The following is a 20,119-nucleotide window of genomic DNA, read 5'->3' as shown; positions in this document are numbered from 1 at the left end:
TGAAGAGCCTTGCACACATGATACATGCATGAGCACACATTTTCAGAGGCCTCTCCGTAGTGTGTGATATTAAAACTTCACCTTATCACTCTGGTCTCAGCTCATCAGTTCTCTCTTTGGAGAGCCCTCCTTCTGTGCTGATTTTCAAGCAGCCCTTACGTTCTTCCATTGCCACCCAGGAGCCACTTAGAAACAAGAGATGCACAGAGAAAATGCAATTGACCATGAAGGTGTTGCATCTTTTTAAAGCCAGAAGCACTTTCCAAGGGTGGGGAGTGGTCGCTCACCCATTCTGCTCTTTGGCCGGGTCCTTACCAGTGTTGTGTCACCATACCCCACCCCAGCCCTCTGCAGCCTGTCTGCCTGCACCCCTCCACCGCCTGCGACGCTCCCCCTGCCACTCATTCAGGTCACACAGGGTGACTAGCTGCAGCCTCTGCTTTCCTGAACTTTGGAAGAGGCAGAAACTGTTATGGATTTCTGATGTCTTGCAGGATGGATCCCTACCAGAGGTTTAAAACTTTTTTGTACTCTCTAGAGTTCAGAAAAGACAAAAACAAAAGCGCTTACAAGTATGTCTCCCTTTGCCTTCACAGTCAACTCTCATGATCTGCAGCCAGGGTGGGTTGGAGGGCAGGATAGGAATGGGACCTGCTTACTCTAAGTTCAACTACTTGAGAATTTAAAGTTGCAGACTGCTTAAGGCCTGCCCACTGGATTTCCTTAGTTTACTATAGTAACAAGGTAGGATACCAGCCCTAAACATATCCGCTGAAATTACCAGAAATCTATTAAGCAACGACGGCTTCGCTTTCCACGCCTGGGAGACAGTATTGCATCATGTTACAAAATACAAGTTTTGGAGGAAGACCTTTGGTTTAAAAGCGTGTCGCCTAGGGACAGTTGCTTAATCTCTTTGAAAATCAGTTTCTTACTGTGTAAAATGAGGATTGGAATACCTTCCTTAGGGGGTTGGGTGGATAAAATGAAGTAATGTATGAGAAATGCTCACCCTATTACCCGACACGTAGTAAGTGTTCAATAAATAGTATATAGTAATAGCAACGATGATGTCAACAATTTCATAAGAGGAATCCTTTCATTTTGTCTAAGCAGCTGCTAAGCCAGGTGCAAAGGGCCTGGGACACTCTGAAGTCACAGTTCCATGTACAGTTGGTGAGATTATGCCATCCTATCTCCGTGGCATCCAGACATCTCAGGTATCTTGTCCAGTGCCAGGTAGGGGGCATGCGAGGAGACAAAACTGAATCTCAGGTGAAAATGCTGTTGTTCAGTATATTCACTGGCAGTGCTCCTGTCAGAGATGCCCTCAAGCTTCCGATTTTATGGGACCTTTAAATTCATGGTCTCAGGGGCGCTTGGGTGGCTCGATCGGTTAAGTGTCTGACTCTTGATTTTGGCTCGGGTCATGATCTCATGGTTCGTGGGTTCAAGCCCTGAGTCTGGCTCTGCACGGACAGCATGGAGCCTGCTTGGGATTCTCTCTCTCTCCCTTTCTCTCTGCCCCTCCCCTGCTCTCGTGCTTTCTCTCTTCCTCCCTCCCCCCCCAAATAAATATATAAACATTAAAAAAAATTGATAGTCATAAAAGTACTTCTGAAACATTGACCATCTCAGACATATTTTCATTTTTGGTGATTTCCCAGATGTTTACCTGAGATAAAAATAAGCAAAACAACGAAAGCTTTTCTTCTGAAAAGATCTTGATGTCTGTCATTTAGTCCATTTATCTGTCACTAACATAAGAGAGATTCGATCAGGAAGTATGTTGTTGAAAAAAACAAAACAAAACATTCTGAGCTTAAGTGAAATGTGGGTAGTGCTCTATTTTATAAGTGGTTTTGGATATACAATCAATCAAACCTTTCTCAGGAGAAGAAGGTTGGCATTCTGGAGAAAGGAGTCAAAGGGACAGTGTTGGTTGAGAGGGCCCTGTGCCTAAGACATGGGCATGAACGGAAAGCCCGGATGAAGCAAAAGTCTTTGGAATTCTTGGTCTGTAAATTGGTAGGTCTGTGATCTAGGGCAGCGCGCTTAAGTATTCTATGCTACATTGTATAACAACCTGTAGAATGCATTTGGTGCTACATTTTATAATAATCTGGAGAGTGGGACCATAACTATAAGACAGCTGTTACAGTGACCATGAAAGAGGTAGCAGGTGCGAAAGCCCTTTGTAAATTGCAAAGTGCTCTGCAGATGTTGTGGTAGGAACAAAAGCAGTAGTAATAAGAATTATTACTTTTTCGGGAGCCATCTGAGTAATTTTTCCAAACCACAGTTCTTTTAGGAGCAGCATAAATTGAGTTGGCCTTTGGCTTCTGTGGAGTTCAGGCTCTGGGGATAACACAAAATATTTTATAAAATTTGCATGAAATCACAAATTTAGGTAAATAGGAGGGGGAAAATGCTGTAAAAATTAATAGGGCCAAAGGGCCCTGTCTTCCCCTCCCATCCATCCCAAAACACTCATAATATTTGATAAAAAAATGACATGTCAACAAATAGCTGCATTAAAAAGGAACAGTTCTGGGCTCCTGGGTGGCTCAGTTGGTTGAGGATCTGACTTTGGCTCAGGTCATGATCTCACGGTTCATGAGTTCAAGCCCTGCATTGGGCTTTGTGCTGACAGCTCAGAGCCTGGAGCCTGCTTCAGATTCTGTGTCTTGCTTTCTCTCTCTCTGTCCTTCCCCTGCTTGTGAGCTCTCTCTCTCTCTCTCTCTCTCTCTGTGTCTGTCAAAAATAAATAAAAAGGAACAATTCTTCCAACATTGCTTAGGGTGAAGCTAAGTAGATTTTATTCATTCATTCATTAATTTTAAGTAGGTTTTGTTTATTTTTATTTTTTTAATATAATTTATTGTCAAATTGGTTTCCATATCATTTATTTATTTTTAAATGTTTCTCTATTTTTGAGAGAAAGAGAGAGAGAACGAGCAGGGGAGGGGCAGAGAGAGGGAGACAGAGGATCCAAAGCCGGCTGTGTGCTGACAGTGTAGAGCCCGACACGAGGCTCAAACTCTTGATCTGCGAGATCACGACCCGAGCCGAAGTCAGAGGCTTAACTGACTGGGCCACCCAGGTGCCCCATTATTTTAAGTAGATTTTCAAACATAACTTGGAGAGGAGACAGAACATAATTTTTCATATGCTGGATAAATAGAGTTGATGATTTTGGTGGTTTTCGGTCACTGAGTAGAAAAGTTGAGACCGGTAGGTCTACTGTTACCACAGTAAGTGCTAGCTGGGGTGTGTCTATTTTCTTGAATAGAAGCTTGCTTCTAAAGAGAAAGAGTCCAGGGGCACTTAACAAACAAGCTCCCGGATGCCCCTTTTTGAATTTGGAGCAGGGAGGAAAGCTGGGTCACAGGCAGATAATCTTTGAGGGAGTTGCTGGGGAACTGGCCTTGGAAATAGCCAGGCGATGAGAGAAAACATCCAAGGGAGACCTTGGCAGGTGGGAGGCAGTGGGGGTGGAGTAGCTAATCTTTAGGGAAATAGGAAGGGGAGCTGATGGCTGAAGAGAGGCCAGGAAAACATTTTTCTTTGCTTTGTCTGTGGCAGAGGCAGCTCTGAGCGCAAATGTGTTCCGGAGTCTTTGTCTCCATAGGCAAAGGGAGATTCCCTGCCCCCTGCTCTTCCCCACTCACTCAGCTCCCAGTTTTCCAGATCTCTTTCACTCCGTTTCGTGCTTGCTCTTTGAAGGGGAAAACTCTAGCTCCTCCGATAAATGAAGGCATTGCATTTTTAGAAGACTTCTTGCAAACATCTCTTTCCTCCGGAGTAATACAAATGAATTTTAAAAGAGGGTCTCTGTAAAGTCTGCCTGAATTCCAAGGTGTGCCTAAAATCGGGAACTGGCAACACTGCTCGTCATCGTTCTGTGGCTCTCAAATCCTAATAAGGCCTGGAAAGGGAAGAGCTACATTTTATACTTTACCCGTGAGGGTGCGGAATTGTGCTAAGTGCTTTTTACACCTGACCTTCGTTCCGTTTTACAGATTTGGAGACGGAGGTGAAGTTCACAGAGGCTGGTAACCTGCCAGAGGTGGGTGCAACAGTATTTCCGTCTGACATGTTCTTCTAGAACAGGTCAGCCAACTTTTCTATAGCGAGTGGTAAATATTTTAGGCTTTGTGGACCATGCGGTCTTTGGTCCCACACATGTAACTCTGCCATTGTGGCAAAGCCAGACACAACCTGTAAATGAGCGGGCATGGCTGTCTTGGAGAAGTGAGCTGCATTTGGTCAACCCCTCGCTGGAGCTTTGCCACTTCCTGTCAAGAGGTGGAGTCTAGTTCCCCTCCCTTTGAATCTGGGGGTGGAGAGGGGGTGTATGATTTGTTTGTGACTAAGGGGGTGTGAAGGAAGTGACACTATGACCTCTGAGGCCAGATCAGAAAATGTGATGCAATTTCTCCCTCACTCCCTGGGACAGCTGCCTGCCTGAAGTCTGAGCCACTACGGAGGGGGTCCAGTTGTCCTGAGGCCGCCACCTGTAAGGAAGCCCACCTCGGCCATGTGGAAAGAGCACACAGAGAAGCCTTGAGACTATAAGGAGAGAGAGAGAGAGAGAGAGAGAGAGAGAGAGAGAGAGAGAGAGAGATGCTGAACCAACCCCCAGTTGTTCTGGCCCTCCACCAGACTGCAGGCTGGGAGAGACCCTGAACCCGAACTCCCCAGCACAAGATGTCCCCAAATTCCTGGCCTAGAAACTGAGGAATAACAAGATGGTTGCTGTTGTTTCAAGGTACTAAGTTTTGGGGTGACTTGTTAACCTGGAAATAAACAGAATGTTGCCCTCAAACTAGTGAGTGGCATATCTGGGGTTAACCTAGGTTGTCCTGCCCACTACCCCCCCCCCCCCATGTGTTTTTTCCATTACACGATTGCTTCCAGCAGCCCTTTTTGGGGGGAAAAATGTGGTAAAATATATATAAAACACAAAATTTACCATGTTAACTATTTTTAAGTGAGCAGTTCGATACATACATTCACATTCTTGTACAACCAGTCTCCAGAATTTTCGTCTTGCAGAACTGAAACTCTGTCTCCATAAAACAACAGCTCCTGGTTCTTTCCTCTCCCCCTGCCCCTGGTGACAGCCATTCCACTTTCTGTCCATATGAATTTGACCACTCAAAGCCCGTCATGTAACCGGAATCATGTGGTGTTTGTCTCTTTTGTGACTGGCTTGTTTCATTCAGTGTCTGTGGTGTGTGCGTGTGTGTGTGTGTGTGTGTGTTTATGTATTTGTATATTTTAAGCCTACACTGGTCACAGAGTCTGACCAGCAAGTAGCAAAGGTTTGTCAAGGAAAAATGTCAGAGATTTTAGGTCCTGTAAGTCACAGATGCAACATGTCCCAGGAGGGACCTTGCAGGGGCACTTCCTCTAACAATGACAATTCAGTGTCCTGCCTCTAAAGGGCTTTGAAGAAAGAGGAACCCATGAATCAAGAATAAGATAAGGCTGTTTGATTTGTTTCATCATGCCTTGAGAATGAAATCACTTTCTATCACCCGGCCTTTCAGAGCATCAAACACAAACACTCACTGTCTGCTCCTTTATTTCCTCTGCATCTGTGAACTTGGTGGAATTTCTGGGAATTACAGATGAAGCAAAACCCCTTCTGCAGGGGATTAGGTCTGAGGAAGGTGGGCCTTACATGCTGTTGCTTGCTTACACAGACTAACACTGAACCTTTGGGGGCTACTTTGACCTTCCTTCTCTGCCTTCCTCCCAGCCCTGACCTAAGACCAAAGGCAGCGCTGGGCCAAGGTGCACACTCTTAAAGTCGACGGCCTGGCCTTCTTCTCCCCCACACTCAGCCTAATTCTACCTACCCTGCCTGTGACACCAAGATAGAATGGAAGCAACCTTCTGCAATCTCCCAGGGCCCCCATCCACCGTTATGGGCTGAGTTGTGTCTCCTACTCCCAACCCCAAATTCATATGCTGAAGTCCTGACTCTTGGTACATTAGAACGAGTGTATTTTGGAGACAGGGTCTCTAAAGAGGTGATTAAATGAAAATGAGGTCATTAGGGTTGGCCCAAATCCAATAAGACTGGTGTCCTTATAAGAAGGGAGAGAGGCACCTGGGGCACATGTTCACAGAGGAAGGACCACGTGTGGACGGACACAGGGCGAATGTGGCCGTCTGCAAGCCAAAGCGAGAAACCTCCGAAGAAACAACCTGCCCACACATTGACCTTGGACTTCCAGCCTCCAGAACTGTAAGAAAATACATTTCTATTGTTTGAGCCACACCATCTGTGGTACTTTGTTATGGCAGCTTCAGCAAATTAATACACCCACCAACAGAAGTTTCGCAGCCTTGAGGTTGGGACCTCAGCCCAGAAATTCTGAAGGTAATAATCAAAAACTCAAAAGGCAAGAAAGCCTTATAATTCAGTTCCTCTTTCTGCATCTTTCACAAGCGGCCTGCTGGCAGGTGTGGAAGGTGGCGCTGGAGACAGCCTGGAATGAGCAAGCCCAGTGGGGTTGGAGGCTCCTGGCTCAGAAGAGGAGGGACTGAGATTCAGAAGGTCTGGCAAGTATGGGGAGACTTCGCAGGCGTGTTTGGGGCATGGTCTCAGAGGCTCATCTTGATGGACAATTCACTAACTCCTTCCCTCTTCTCCCTTATTATCAGCAAAGTAAGAAGGATTGCATCATGCAAATCCTGATACTGTTTTGGTTTTTCTTTTGTGGGAAGGGTGATACAGGATAGGAGGGACACCTGCTGTTCAGACAGGTGGAGGGGAGGGTGGGGCAGGAGACGGGATAATGGTCTCTAAATTCTGAATCTCTGAGATCTGTGACTATGCTACCTTACACAGCAGTGGGGACTTTGCAGATGTGATTACGTTAAGGATCTTAAAATGGCAAGATTATCCTGGATTATCTAGGTGGCCCCAATGTAATCACAAGGGCCCTTATAAGAGGGAGGCAGAAAGGTCAGAGCCAGAGAAGGAGATGGTGATGGAAACAGAGGGCAGGGGGAGAGGGGAAGGGGAGGTGAAGGGAGAGAGAGGGGTGGGCTGGGGGTGAAGGTTTCAAGATGCTATATCCTGCTGATTTTGAAGATGCTGCGGCCACAAGGCCAGGAATAAAAGCAGCCAAGCAGCCTGGAGAAGGCAAGGGAGTGGATTCTCCCCTAGACCCTCCATAATGGAGTGCAGCCCTGTTCATCTATTAAAAATTTTTTTCTTTAAAAAAAAATTTTTTTTTTAATGTTTATGTATTTTTGAGACAGAGAGAGACAGAGCATGAATGGGGGAGGGTCACAGAGAGGGAGACACAGAATCAGAAGCAGGCTCCAGGCCGTCAGCACAGAGCCCGATGTGGGGCTTGAACTCACGGACCGTGAGATCATGACCTGAGCCGAAGTCAGATGCCCAACCGACTGAGCCACCCAGGTGCCCCCCAAATTTTTTTTCTTAATGTTTATTTTTGAGAGAGAGAGAGCGAGAGAAGCAGAGTGTGGGTGGGGGAGGGGGAGAGATCGAGGGAGACAAAGGATCTGAATCAGACTCCAGGCTCTCAGCACAGAGCCCTATGTGGGGCTCAAACTCATGAACCTTGAGATCATGATCTGAGTTGACGTTGGACGCTTAACCAACTGGGCCACCCAGGCACCCCCTGCCTGCCCGTTTCAGACCTCTGACCTCAAAGCTATCAGATGAGTGGTGTTGTTTTAAGCCACGAAGTTTGTGGCAACCTGTTACAGCAGCAACAGGAAACCGGTACAGGTGGTACGGATGAAAGTCCTGGAGAACAGCTGCTGTCATATTTAAATAGGCAGCGGTAAGTGCCCAGAAGTGAAATGACAGAAAAAGGTAAAGCCTGCATCCCTTAAATAGTGGTTCTCAAAGGTGGCCTCCCAACCCACAGCATCAGTGGCACCCGGAATTGTGGGTCAAACTCTCTGGCCGCAGCCCAGACCTACTGATGGACAAACTCCCTGGGGTGGACCCTCCAAGCATTGGTTACACAGAAGCTTCAGGTGACTCCAATGCCGGCCAAGGTTCACCTTAAAAATAAGTGACCTGGGCTGGTTGTTCATGAGTGAAGAGTACCTGGGGACCTTGACGGTGGGTGTGTTCCTATTGAATCTACCCTTACACTAGTTATTTCATGATTTATGCTTGGCTTGGGATCTAGGAATGATGGGTAAACATTCCCCCCGGCAAGATGGTTCTGCAGCCTGAACGCAGGAGGAGGGGGGAGCCCAGAGTTCAGTCTCCGTGTCCCTACAAGTCCCCACCCCCTTCACACAGCCCTGTGCCTGTGGGACAGACCGAGCGTAAGGCTAGATCCTGGTGACAAAGCCATGAACTGCCACATACACTTGTCCCAGCCTGGAGCAGTGGAAGGGGTGGTTAGTTCCTACCAACTCCTCACTGAGGCCATCCTAAACTGGCTAATTGGAAAAGTACTCGATTCTGAAAGCCTGAGTGAGGTCACCCCTTCCAGCCACAGCGTAAAGTTTTGGAATCACACAGACACTGCAGATACCTAGATCTGCCTCCTACTAGCTGGGGGATCTTGGGTGCTTAATCTCTCTGAGTCTTAGTCTTGCTTATTGTAAAAGTACTTCTCTTGAGAGCTGTTGAGAAGTTTAGTGAAATGATGTATGCAAAAGTCCTAGGGCAGGGCTTAGAACAAAGTAAACGCTCAGTACTACTGTTACTTATTGTCAATCATTGTAGTTAATGTTGTTAATTGCAAGCAGAGGTGTTGTTTACACCAGTCCTGATTTTAATCTTCTATTTCCAGGCTTCACCCGGATAAGGGATCCAGCTCACAAGTTCATCCTTACAAGGATTTTCAGTTCTGCTAACAACACCTCTCTCTGTGGTTCTTGAAGGCTCTGGTGTAGGAAGAGTCACCAAAAACAAGCGGACGTTTCTCAGTGCTTCTCAGCTGATGGAACTGTTCCCAGCAGCCTGGTGCTCAGCCCGAGGAGGTGGCCGGCCCTCAGCTGGGTGATTCCATTCCCCAGTCACTGCTTGGTCCAGGCGGCTCTGGTATTTTTCCTCCCTTCTCCCGGGGCAGCTCCCGGGGTGGCCTCCAGAGCATCCAGACAGCCGCCGCCACCTCCCGCTGCTTCAGAAGCGGAAGTAAGGCGCATTTAGGACCTTTCTGGGTGAGTGACAGCATTTGAGATGAGATTAACAAAATGCCAGCGCTTCGGGGAAACCAGACTTTCCCTGTCACCTCTTCTCCACCTTTCCCACGACACAGAAGATGGGCCAGGCTGATGTCGGTCTGTGCAAGCGGGTCGTGTCAGCCTCGAATGTGAGACAGTGGGAGCTGGTGAGCTGGGTGTGAAAGGGCCCTTTGTGAGTGGGGGTCTCAGAGTGCTGGCACGGGGTGAACCTGTATGCGACTGGCCACTCTGTGCTTGATTGCGCCACCGGGCGTGTGCGCGTGGCTCTGAATGCATCGCCCTGGGTGTGGGTCCCCTGATGGCAGATGCTCAGGGAGCCTCTGGAATCTCAGAGGAAACAGTCTGGCTGGGCTCCTGGCTCGTCTTCTCTCAGCCAGTCAGCGCTTGGAGCGTGATCACTTACCACCTGAATCCCATCAAGTTTAAGGTTTACCTTTCTTAGAAGGGAAACGCCTGTTTATTTTACCTCCACAGAAACAGTTTAATTTTTAAAGATTCAAGATGTCCCCAAATGTCATGATCAAGGCTAATTTTACAAGAACAGGGGAAACTAACGGAGGAAGAATATCCTGCTGCTTTTTAACCCAAGAGAGGGATTGGTCATAATATTACACCTGATTTAGGCCATGTGCACCTGAGGGCGTCTGTTATGGGCTGAATGTTGGTGTCCTCCCTAAATCGGTATGTTGAAACTCTAAGCCCCTAAAATGATGATGTTTAGAGGTGGGGCTTTTGGGAGGTGACTGGGTTTTCGTAAGGTCATGATAGGGGTCCTCATAATGGAATTAGTGCCCTTATAAGACGAGATGCCAGTATCTCTTTCTTTCTGTCTTACCACATATAATGATCATGTGAGGACACAGCCAGAAGGCCACTATCTGCCACCCATGAAGTGAGCCCTCACTAGACACTGACCCTTCTGGCACTTTGATCTTGGACTTCCCAGACTCCAGAACTGTGAGAAACAAACGTCTGTTGTAAGCCACCCAGACTATGGTATTTGTTACAGCAGCCCCCAAAGACGAAGACAGAAGCTCAGGAACAAAATAATCTCCGGGGCACCTAGGTGGCTCAGGTGCTTAAGCATCCGACTCTGGCTCCAGTCATGATCTCACGGTTTGTGAGTTTGAGCCCCATGTTGGGCTCTCTGCTGTCAGCACAGAGCCTTCTTCAGATCCTCTATCCCCTTCTCTCTCTGCCCCTCCCCCGCTCATGTTTCCTTTCTGTCTCTCAAAAAAAAAAAAAAAAAAAAAAAAAAAAGGCAAAATAATCAAAACTCCAAGAAATAGACCGCAAGGACCCAGGCAGCTTTCCCTGAAAATGCTCCTCCCCATTCCAAAAGGCAAAATAATCGTCTTTCACAGATGCTCACAGAAGCAAAGTCTAGCCACCACACGCACAGAATGTACAAAAGGGAACAACCAAAGGAAGGTGCCCTTGAATCTGCCCAGTGCCCACCTCACAGAACCTCTCCCTCCACCCAGCTGGGGTTCTTGGTAGTGGTTATTACTGACCTGCTTCCCGAAGGAGACGGTTCTTCGTTCATCTCTCCCAAGCAGGCTTCACTTCTGCCTTCATGGAAATCTAGCTCTCACCATTATATGCCTGATTGTATGCCTTCTAAATTCTACAACTATTCAGGAGTTATCTAGGCATGCAAGTATTAGCTTTGGTGGCCAAGACCTATAAGCTGTTGTGTTGGCATTTTCTGCCATCACACCCTGTTAGAGGCCGCGTGTGTGTTTGGGCCTGAGGGGGTGGTGGGGAGAGACCACCCCCAGGTCAAACATTTTGCCATGGAGCTGCTGGGCACGTGTAATGTTTCTCAAGGTGAGCCACACAAATGCCCCAAACAAAATAATCGGAGGCGGACTTAGCAATTATCTTCAGGAGATTAGATTTGGAGCAGCTTCAAGGATTCCTAATACAAAATAGTGTGCTTTAAGGCAGTCAAACCAAAAGCATAAATTTTCATTCTGAGGGACAGAAAGTAGATTCATAGTTGCCTAGGTTTGGGGTAGGGGTGGAGACTAATTGGGGTGTTAAAAATGTTCCAAAGTTAAATTGTGGGTGATGGTTGCACAACTCTGTGAATGTACTAAAAAAAAACAAAACATCTAATTACATACTTTAAATGGGTGAATTTTATGGTATGAGTTCTATCTCAAGCTGTTAAACATTTAATTCTGAGAGAATTACATGGTCTATAAAAATAGCCCTAATATTTTATTAGCATTAGTAACTTTTTTTTTTTTTTTTTTTTTTTTTACCAATTATTTCTGGTGTGTGTGATGACTAATGCTTTAGGTTATATATGCTTTTGGGAAGGGCAGACTGGAGAAGGTAATCTGGCTTCAGACAAGGACCAGGTCCCAGGTATAAAAATGCAGGGAGTAGATTTGCTCAGTGGGAATGTTCTTCAGTCTTCCACTGTGTTTCCCCTGCCCCTTACAGACCCGTGGGGTAGAAGGGGCTGTTTGAGCATGTGTGGTTCCTCCTACCCTATCTCTAGAGTCATTCCTCTGTGCTCTGGAGCCTTAAAGAACATCCAGCTGATTCTGCAGCAGGAGGGCATAACAGAATCTTCAGGAGGAAAAAGGAGACAGGAGGTAGTTTTTGTAATTTGAAAAAGCACAGTTTACCTTGTAATGTATTTATTTCATTATGATTTTATTGAGGAGCTCCTTTCTCTCTGTGTAATATTCTTAAAGAATATCCAGGGGTGCCTGGATGGCTCAGTCGGTTGAGCGTACTACTTTTGATTTTGGCTTGGGTCACGATCTCATGGGATCGAACCCTGCATTGGGCTCCGTGCTGAGAATGGAGCCTGCTTAAGGTTCTCTCTCCCAGGGTGCTTGGGTGGCTCAGTTGGTTAAGTGTCCGAGTCTTGATTTCAGCTCAGGCATGATCTCACAGTTTGTGAGATCGAGCCCCCCACTGGGCTCTGCGCTGACAGCACAGAGCCTGCTTGGGATTCTCTCTCTCCATCCCTCTCTGTCCCTCCTCCACATGTGTTCTCTCTCTCTCTCTCTCTCTTCCTCTCAAAATAAATAAAAAATTTTTAAAAAGATTCTCTCTCTTTCTCCCTCTGCCTCTCTCTCCTGCTCATGTGTGCTCTCTCTAAAGAAAATACATATATATACAAAAAAGAATAATTACAAACCACGATCCAGGTTCATGATATGGAATGCTATCAGCACCCTAAAAGGGCCCAACTCACAGCCCCCTCTACATCTTTTCCCCACTATAACCCTCTCCTTTCCCCAGAAGTAACTACTTTTTCAAATCTCCTAATCATTTTTAGTTTCTTGTTCCCTGTAGATCTTCGAAAGCTCATCTTTTATTTATTTCTACATAGCCTGCATATGTATAATTATATTTATATGATAAAACCCGAATTAAGATTGACCTCTCTTAGAAAGGAAAAGCCTATTTATTTTAATTCTAATAATTTAACATCTTCATTTTTGGTGTGACTGTTCTCTTCTCCCTGATGGTGCCTTGCTTCCTTGTGTGCTTAGTTATTTTTGACAGTGGGGAGATCACTTTCTTTGGAAAATTATTTTGTAAAGTTATTTGTGGCCTAGAAAAGTATTCCTTTTCTGTAAAGGGTTATCACTGAAATATTCAGAGCTTGAGGTCCTTTGAACCAATCACTCAGTTGATGCAACTTTGAGCCTGGATGTGAAAGAAGTCCAGGTATGGTTACAAATTCTCATGAATGGCTGACCTTCCTCTACTTTAGTACTGAAACAGGAGGTTTTTTGGGTGTATATATGTTTTGTTTTGTTTAGAGTGGGGGGATGGGACGTGGATCATGGGGATAGACTTACCTTCTGGTTCATGCTTACCTATAGAGTGTAAATTTTTGGGATGCCAGTTTTACGGGATAGTTTTCTTACTAGATCTTCCTAGATCTTACTAGATCTTCCCAGTCTGGGAAGACTGGGGCTTTAATATCTGACCATTTGTTCCTACTCTAGGATATTATCAAAATCGAAACTTGTAGGGCGCCTGCGTGGCTCAGTTGGTTTTAAGCACCTGACTTCGGCTCAGGTCACAATCTCACGGTTTGTGAGTTCGAGCCCCGCGTCAGGCTCTGTGCTGACAGTTTAGAGCCTGGAGCCTGCTTCACATTCTGTGTCTCCCTCTCTCTGCCCCTCCTCCTCCTCTCTCTCTCTCTCAAAAATAAGTAAACATTAAAAAAAAAAATCTTAAAAAAAAAAAAGAAAACCTCTAACTTCCTGCTTTCTAGTAACTCCTTATTAACTCATTAGATCTTTGATGTTTTGAAGGATATATATGTATACTTATATATGTATGTATCCTGCCATATTAGAGGATGTGAAGCCCTACAAGAATATAATCTTAAATTTGTAAAATGAAATCTCTATTGGTTTTTATATTACAGTGATTGAAAGTAAAGCCTGACCAAATCTTTTTAGCTGGGAGTGCTATATGAATGACTCTTCCTATGACTGGGGGTGGGGGAGAGAGGGGAGTGGGAAAGGGGGATGTTTTGCATATGTCCTTTAGAGGAGTATATCAGAATTTCTGAATGGAGGGAGGTGATTTATGCCAAGGGTGATTAGGTATATGTATGTATGTAAAGTATATCAAAAGATGGTTTGGATTTTTAAAAAGTTTAGAAACCTGATTCTATAACTGTATTTAGTCCTGTTTTCTGAAACTTCATTGAAGTTGCAATTCTACAAATTCTACAATGGAAAGGCTCTTTTACATTTTGGGTCTTTGACTTTTTAGATAATCTGTTGAAAGCTCTAGATGCTTTTCTCCGGAAATAATTCACACATGTACACATATGCAAATTTTGATTATAATTTCAGAGGGTCAAAGGGACCCTCTAAAGAACTTCAGCTCTAAAATTACTAAATACTACTTGACTTTACATAATGGGATACGTTAAATAACTTCTGGCCATCCATAAAAGTAGAATCTTATGCAGACATTAAAAAGAAAATAACTTGGGGCACCTGGCTGGTGATGCTTGAGCTCAGGATTGTGAGTTGAAGCCCCAGGTTGAGGGTAGAACTTACTTTAAAAAAAGAAAAAAAAAAAAAAAAAAGGAAATAACTATCTATACTAATGTAGACAGATACTAAAGATACAATGTCAAGTGAAAAAATAAGTTGTAGAACAGATTAGAATGGTTTTGTTTGTGTATATATTATGTAATTATGATTCCATTGGTGGACACACGTGGAAAAAATCTGCAGGGATACACAAACACTTGGATATTATAACTGGATGAGTATTGTGGAGACTTTTTCCCTTAAACTAAGTAATATTTGGAACTTCTTTCTACCATAAACTTGTATTTCTTGTATACATTAAGAAGAAAATTTAAGTTAAAAAAATGAATCATTCTTCTAAAATATAATGTTTTGGGGGACCTGGGTGGCTCAGCTGGTTGAATGTCTGACTCTTGATTTTGTCTCCGGTCATGATCCCAGGGTTGTGGGATCGAGCCCCTCATTGGGCTGTGCACTGAGCATTGAGCTTGCTTGAAATTCTCTCTCTCTGCCCTTCTCCCCTGCTCTCTCTCTTCCTTGCTCTCTCCCATAAAAAAAAAAAAAATTAAATAAAAAATACAATATAAAGTTTTATAGTCTTTATAATCTTCTCTACAGAAAAAAAACAGATATTATGTATCTATTGCTATCCAAATGAGATCCTTTCCTCTAATTTAAAACTTTGATCTCCTTTTCAACTTTGTTTTCCAAAAGGTTAAAAGACATTTTAACTTCTTAACTTGACTCATCATTGTCCAGTGCCCTTGGGTTTGCTTCTCTTCACATTTTCAATTTCTTGTTTATGTGTAATGCCCTAGCATTATGTGAATAAAATTCAGACATACGGAAATTATATTGAGAATATTGCTTGTATTTCTATATGAATTCTCTTATTTCATGACCTGCTAAGTCATACATAATGGTTTTTATACAAAATGTTTCATGGATTGTTAACTCAAATTATGCTGTTAGAGCCAACTACATGAAATGAGGTAATTAGAAAGCTACTATGTTCTTACATAATGATCTTTGTCTCAAAGAACTAAGGGACTCTATCTGTCCTATATTTGCACAGATGGATTTTATCAGCGGTGAATAAAATAATTCTAATATTTACCAGATATTAAATTTCTCACCTGCTATTTCAGCTTAATTATATCCTTTTTTTTTTTTTTTTTAAGCAGAGCAGATTTTCTAATTTTATTTCTGATATGAGACATTCTGGGTAACATTAGAAAAGAGACCTTTTCCTCGCTTCTGTTAGAGTGGGGTTTGGAATGAAGCAGAGAAATGGGTATAATAATCACAGAAATGACTATAATAGGAAGCCAACCATTCTAGCCTGTTGATCAGAGAAAGTTTCATAGACAAACTAGTCAAGAGTCTGGTTACCTATCCCGTTTTTTTTTTTTTAATTAAAAAAAATTTTTTTTATTAAGTAATCTGTATGCCCAGTGTGGGGCTTGAACTCATGAGCCTGAGATTAAAAGTTGTATACTTTACTGACTGAATCAGCCAGGCACCCCGTTGTCTCACTTTTGTCAATGAAAGGGACTCCACTTTCTTGGAAGTTTTCAGACTTCTATCACTGATGCAGCCAATTCATTCGTTCACACAGGAGCAGCGAGTGTGGCCTCTCCTGTGCAGAGGGTAGATGATTGGCAGAGGATAACCTCCTGGGGATGCCAGAACCTTCCTGGGATGTACCTTAATGGGGATTCCCTCCAACAGGCCACCATCTCCATTTTGCAATTGGTTATTTGCTGACAACTTTCTTATGTTCGACTTAACTCTTGTTGAATCAAACCACCTTACATTTAGTTCTAACCTTCAAAAATAAAGAAATTGGTAATATCCAATTTGTAACCCCACATTCCCCTCCCTCATATCTATGTTTAAACCGTTGTCAGTTTCATGAATCCAATCTCCTTCATGGAATGGATTGCCTTGGTCTTGACAGGGTCTTCCATAATAATCACGGGATTCTCTGCTTCTGTCTTTTGAATTATCTCTTTCTTTTTTTAATGTTTTATTTATTTTTTGAGGGAGAGACGGAGATAGCATGAGAGGGGGAGGGGCAGAGAGCAAGAGGGGGACAGAGAATCCAAAGCGGGTTTTACGCTGACTGCAGCGAGCCCGATGCGGGGTCGAAGTTGGTCACTCAATCAACTGAGCCACCCAGGTGCCCCTGATTTATTATTTATTTATTAAATTTTTTTTTCAATGTTTATTTATTTCTGAGAGAGATACAGGGAGACAGAGGATCCAAAGCAGGCTCCACGCTGTCAGCGCAAAGCTTGACCTAGGGCTAGAACTCATGAACCGTGAACACAGAGCCTGACATGGGGCTTGAACTCATGAACCATGAGATCAAGACCTGAGCTGAAGCTGACTGAACCGTCCAGGCACCAGCCTGAATTGTCTTTTAAAGAGACAAACTTGATCATTGGGTTCACTAGCTTAAAGATCTTTAATGGCTCCTCACTTCCTAAGGATGACGTCCAGACTCTGTGTTGGGATTTTTATAACTTAATCCATTCTCTTTTGCTTCTTCCTGTTCTCTCCCTTTACAACTTTTGCTCCTTTCTCTTATTTATTTTCCTGCTTGCAGCTTGACACATACTGTTCCCTGTGCCTGTTAAGTTTTGCCCTTTCTTTATCTGGCAAACTCATACTCATCTTTTAAATTTCATATCTGTTATCATCCCTCCTATAAAGCCTTCCTGAATTAATCTACTCTGTCCCTGTCCTCTCTTAACCTTTAGAAGGTGCTTCTCGTATCTTTCATCACTACACTGTAATTATAGATTCCTGTCTCCCCAGGAGCGCAGACTTCATATCTTGACCATCTCTGAATCTTGAACCTCCATAGTGCCTGGCTCAATACAGTTGTTTTTTTTTTTCACTTACATGTTGCATATCCGAATCCAGTTCATATGTCTTTCTTAAAATTTTTTTTAATGTTTATTCATTTTTCAGAGAGAGAGAGAGAGAGAGAGAGAGAGTGTAAGTGCGGTAGGGGCAGAGAGAGAGGGAGACACAGAATCGGAAGCAGGCTCCAGGCTCTGAGCGGTCAGCACAGAGCCTGACACGGGCTCAAACCCATGAACGATGAGATCATGACCTGAGTTGAAGTTGGATGCTTATCCTACTGAGCTACCCAGGTGCCCCAAGTTCATACGTCTTTCTAAAGTGAGTAATCTTCCCCTAAGAACAAAACAGGACTACCACAAAATGGACCCCAGATGAGCCTGATTACCTAATGGGCAACTGGGATACCCTGTCTTTATTATTATTGTTTTATAATTTTGTATGTGTATGTTTATGGATATTTATAGGGGTAGTCATAAAGCAAGAAAGAGGCAAAGGCTAATTAAGGAATTTTACTTCTTCCTAATTCTAAGCCCCCTACTCCAGTAATAGAAAATAGACAAGCTGCAGATTCTAGACAATTCTCCATCCAGAGTCTTTCTTCTTGTCTGTCTTATAGAAGGCAGTGTGTTGGGTCGCTTATTGGGTAGAGGTAGCCACACTTCTTCTGGAACCACTTTCTCATATCTATGATTTTGATTACTCTTTTAAAAATGTTTTTCTAGTACTTTAAAAAATATATTAATATAGGAGAATTGTGGTAAAGATCAACCGCAATTGTTAAAAAGACGGACCCACGCGACCCTTCTGTTGTGCTGGCACTTGAGATATTTTCAATTCACAAACCAACTGGTGTCTCACTATCCATTTTGTTTGTTTTTCTTCTAGCCTGCTTTTGTTTTTTTCTTCCGCTTTCTTCTCTCAGTCACGTTGATGTGCATTTCACTGCTCTGCATATCATCTTGCTAATGAACTAATTTTGTACTTTATAAAGATCATAGTGGCTCTTCTATTAATGTCACATGGTTAGGAGTGAGAGAACTGAAAGAATCATATCCAGCCCTTCAGGCATTGTGTGTTTGCTGTTTTTAACATCAGGAAGACATTCTATTCCATCAGTACTTGATTCTGTCATTGTTTGATTCCTGTATGATCAAGAGAACAGTTCTAAATGAGTCTCCTTGGAGCATAAAGTTTGCCAAGATGCTGAAATTGCCACATCAGCGTAGGATATCAAAGTGGTTATTAGCTAGGCAGCAGTGGTTGTATAATGTGTCATTCATTTGATCTATTTTATCTCCAGATTCAGTAATAACCCCACAGGAACTTAAACACTGATGCTGCACTGAATTTTGGTTCCCTAGTATAGCTTTCTACTGCCATTGGTTTCAAATAGAGAAGTTTCCAAAGCTGTGGCCCATGGCCTGGGTGCTCTGTGTGCAGAGGGGCCCCTACAAAAAAGCACGAATGTGCTTGAATGTGCTCGATGAATGTGATGATGAAGCATCAGTTTGATGAAGATAAGAAATATATCATTTGACATAATTGCACTGGCACTATACGTAGAATTGCCTTTTATTTTATGTATTTTATTTTTTAAGTAGGCTTCCTACTCAGCGTGGAGCCTAATGCGGGGCTTGAGCACCCGACCCTGAGATCAAGACCTGAGCTGAGATCAAGAGCTAGATGCTTAACTGACTGAGCCACCCAGGCACCCTAAGAGTTGCCTTTTATTTTATTATTTTTAAAGTTTATTTATTCACTTTGAGGAAGAGAGAGAGCATAAGAAGGGGAGGGACAGAGAGAGAGGGAGAGAGAGAATCCCAAGCAAGTTCCACACTGTCAGCACAGAGACTTACACGGGGCTCAACCCCATGAACTGTGAGATCATGATCTGAGCTGAAACAAGAATTAGATGTTTAACCAACTGAACCACCCAGGTGCCCCAAGAGTTGCCTTTTAAATGCATTAGCCTAATGAGATAGAATATATGATGGTTCTTCTTTTTTTGTATCCCTTATAGCTCTTAGGATACTAGTGTTGTGTGTACAATAGATGCTTAATAAATATTTGTTGACAAAAATAGGCACAGAGAAAGAAATGGACTAACTTGTCATAAAAGTCCCGTGGAAGGCCTGCTCTGGGCTGAGAGCCATGCTGCCCTGTTCTTAAAGCCAAGGGGTTCTGCCTCCAAGCCTCCCGCCCAAATCCTTGATTTCTGGGCCAACCAGTGCAAAATGGCCCACTCCCGTGATCAAAACCAGATTTCTTTCTAATGTGCAATACTAGGATACGATCTTCAAAAGCCCTTCAAAGTAACCAGAAAAGTTAGAACCTGCCATGGCAAGAAACAGCAGCGCCCCTTAGCTGGGGTCTGAAATGAACCCTTGGCTGAACAAGTAGTGGAAGTTGACAAAGCTCCCAAACTGAGGAGAACCTCGCACGTGGGGAGGCTGGGTAGTCAGACCCAGTCATGTTCCCCACCCGACGAAGCTGAGCGGCGCCCATGCCTGCGTCCTTCCAACACTGATGTGCACATAAAAAGACCTTTCCCAGCTGAGAGCCAAGTCATGACCACCCCTGGAAGCAGAACACCCTCACAGCTTCCTTTGCTTTGCAGTAAACCCTTATGTCCGGAATCACCCTCGGCCTCCTTTTTCCTAGTAGGTCTACTGTTACTGTTACTAGTATGATCATCATTTATTGAGTGCATGCAATGTGCCATACATTAACTATTGTCATTTCAACTGTGAGGAAAGAGAAGCCCAGAGAAGTTAGTTAACTTGCCCACAGTCACACAGCTAGTAAATAGGAGAGCCAGAGTTGAAACCCCGGCAGTCAGACTGCAGAACTGAACTCTCAACAACTACCCTACACTAAAAGCATACCCTTCATGAAGCACAGCCAACACAATTACACAGGTGTTCTATAAAAGTAAGACAACGCATTTCTATATAATACTACCCCATGCAGGGGCGTCTGGGTGGCTCAGTCAGTTAAGCGTCTGACTTCAGCTC

The 20,119-nt window shown here is 43.9% G+C and overlaps 1 protein-coding gene across 18 annotated transcripts in view; it reads right to left on the bottom strand.

Annotated features, from left to right (window-relative positions):
* DLGAP1 (DLG associated protein 1) overlaps window positions 1–20,119 on the bottom strand; it is an 892,830-nt gene that overhangs the window by 88,400 nt on the left and 784,311 nt on the right. The gene's annotated exons all lie outside the window — the stretch shown is intronic.

This window comes from Panthera onca, chromosome D3 (assembly GCF_046562875.1).
Source record: "Panthera onca isolate mPanOnc1 chromosome D3, mPanOnc1 haplotype 2, whole genome shotgun sequence".
Classification (NCBI taxonomy): Eukaryota; Metazoa; Chordata; class Mammalia; order Carnivora; family Felidae; genus Panthera; species Panthera onca.
This window is presented reverse-complemented; position numbering and strand designations above follow the sequence as displayed.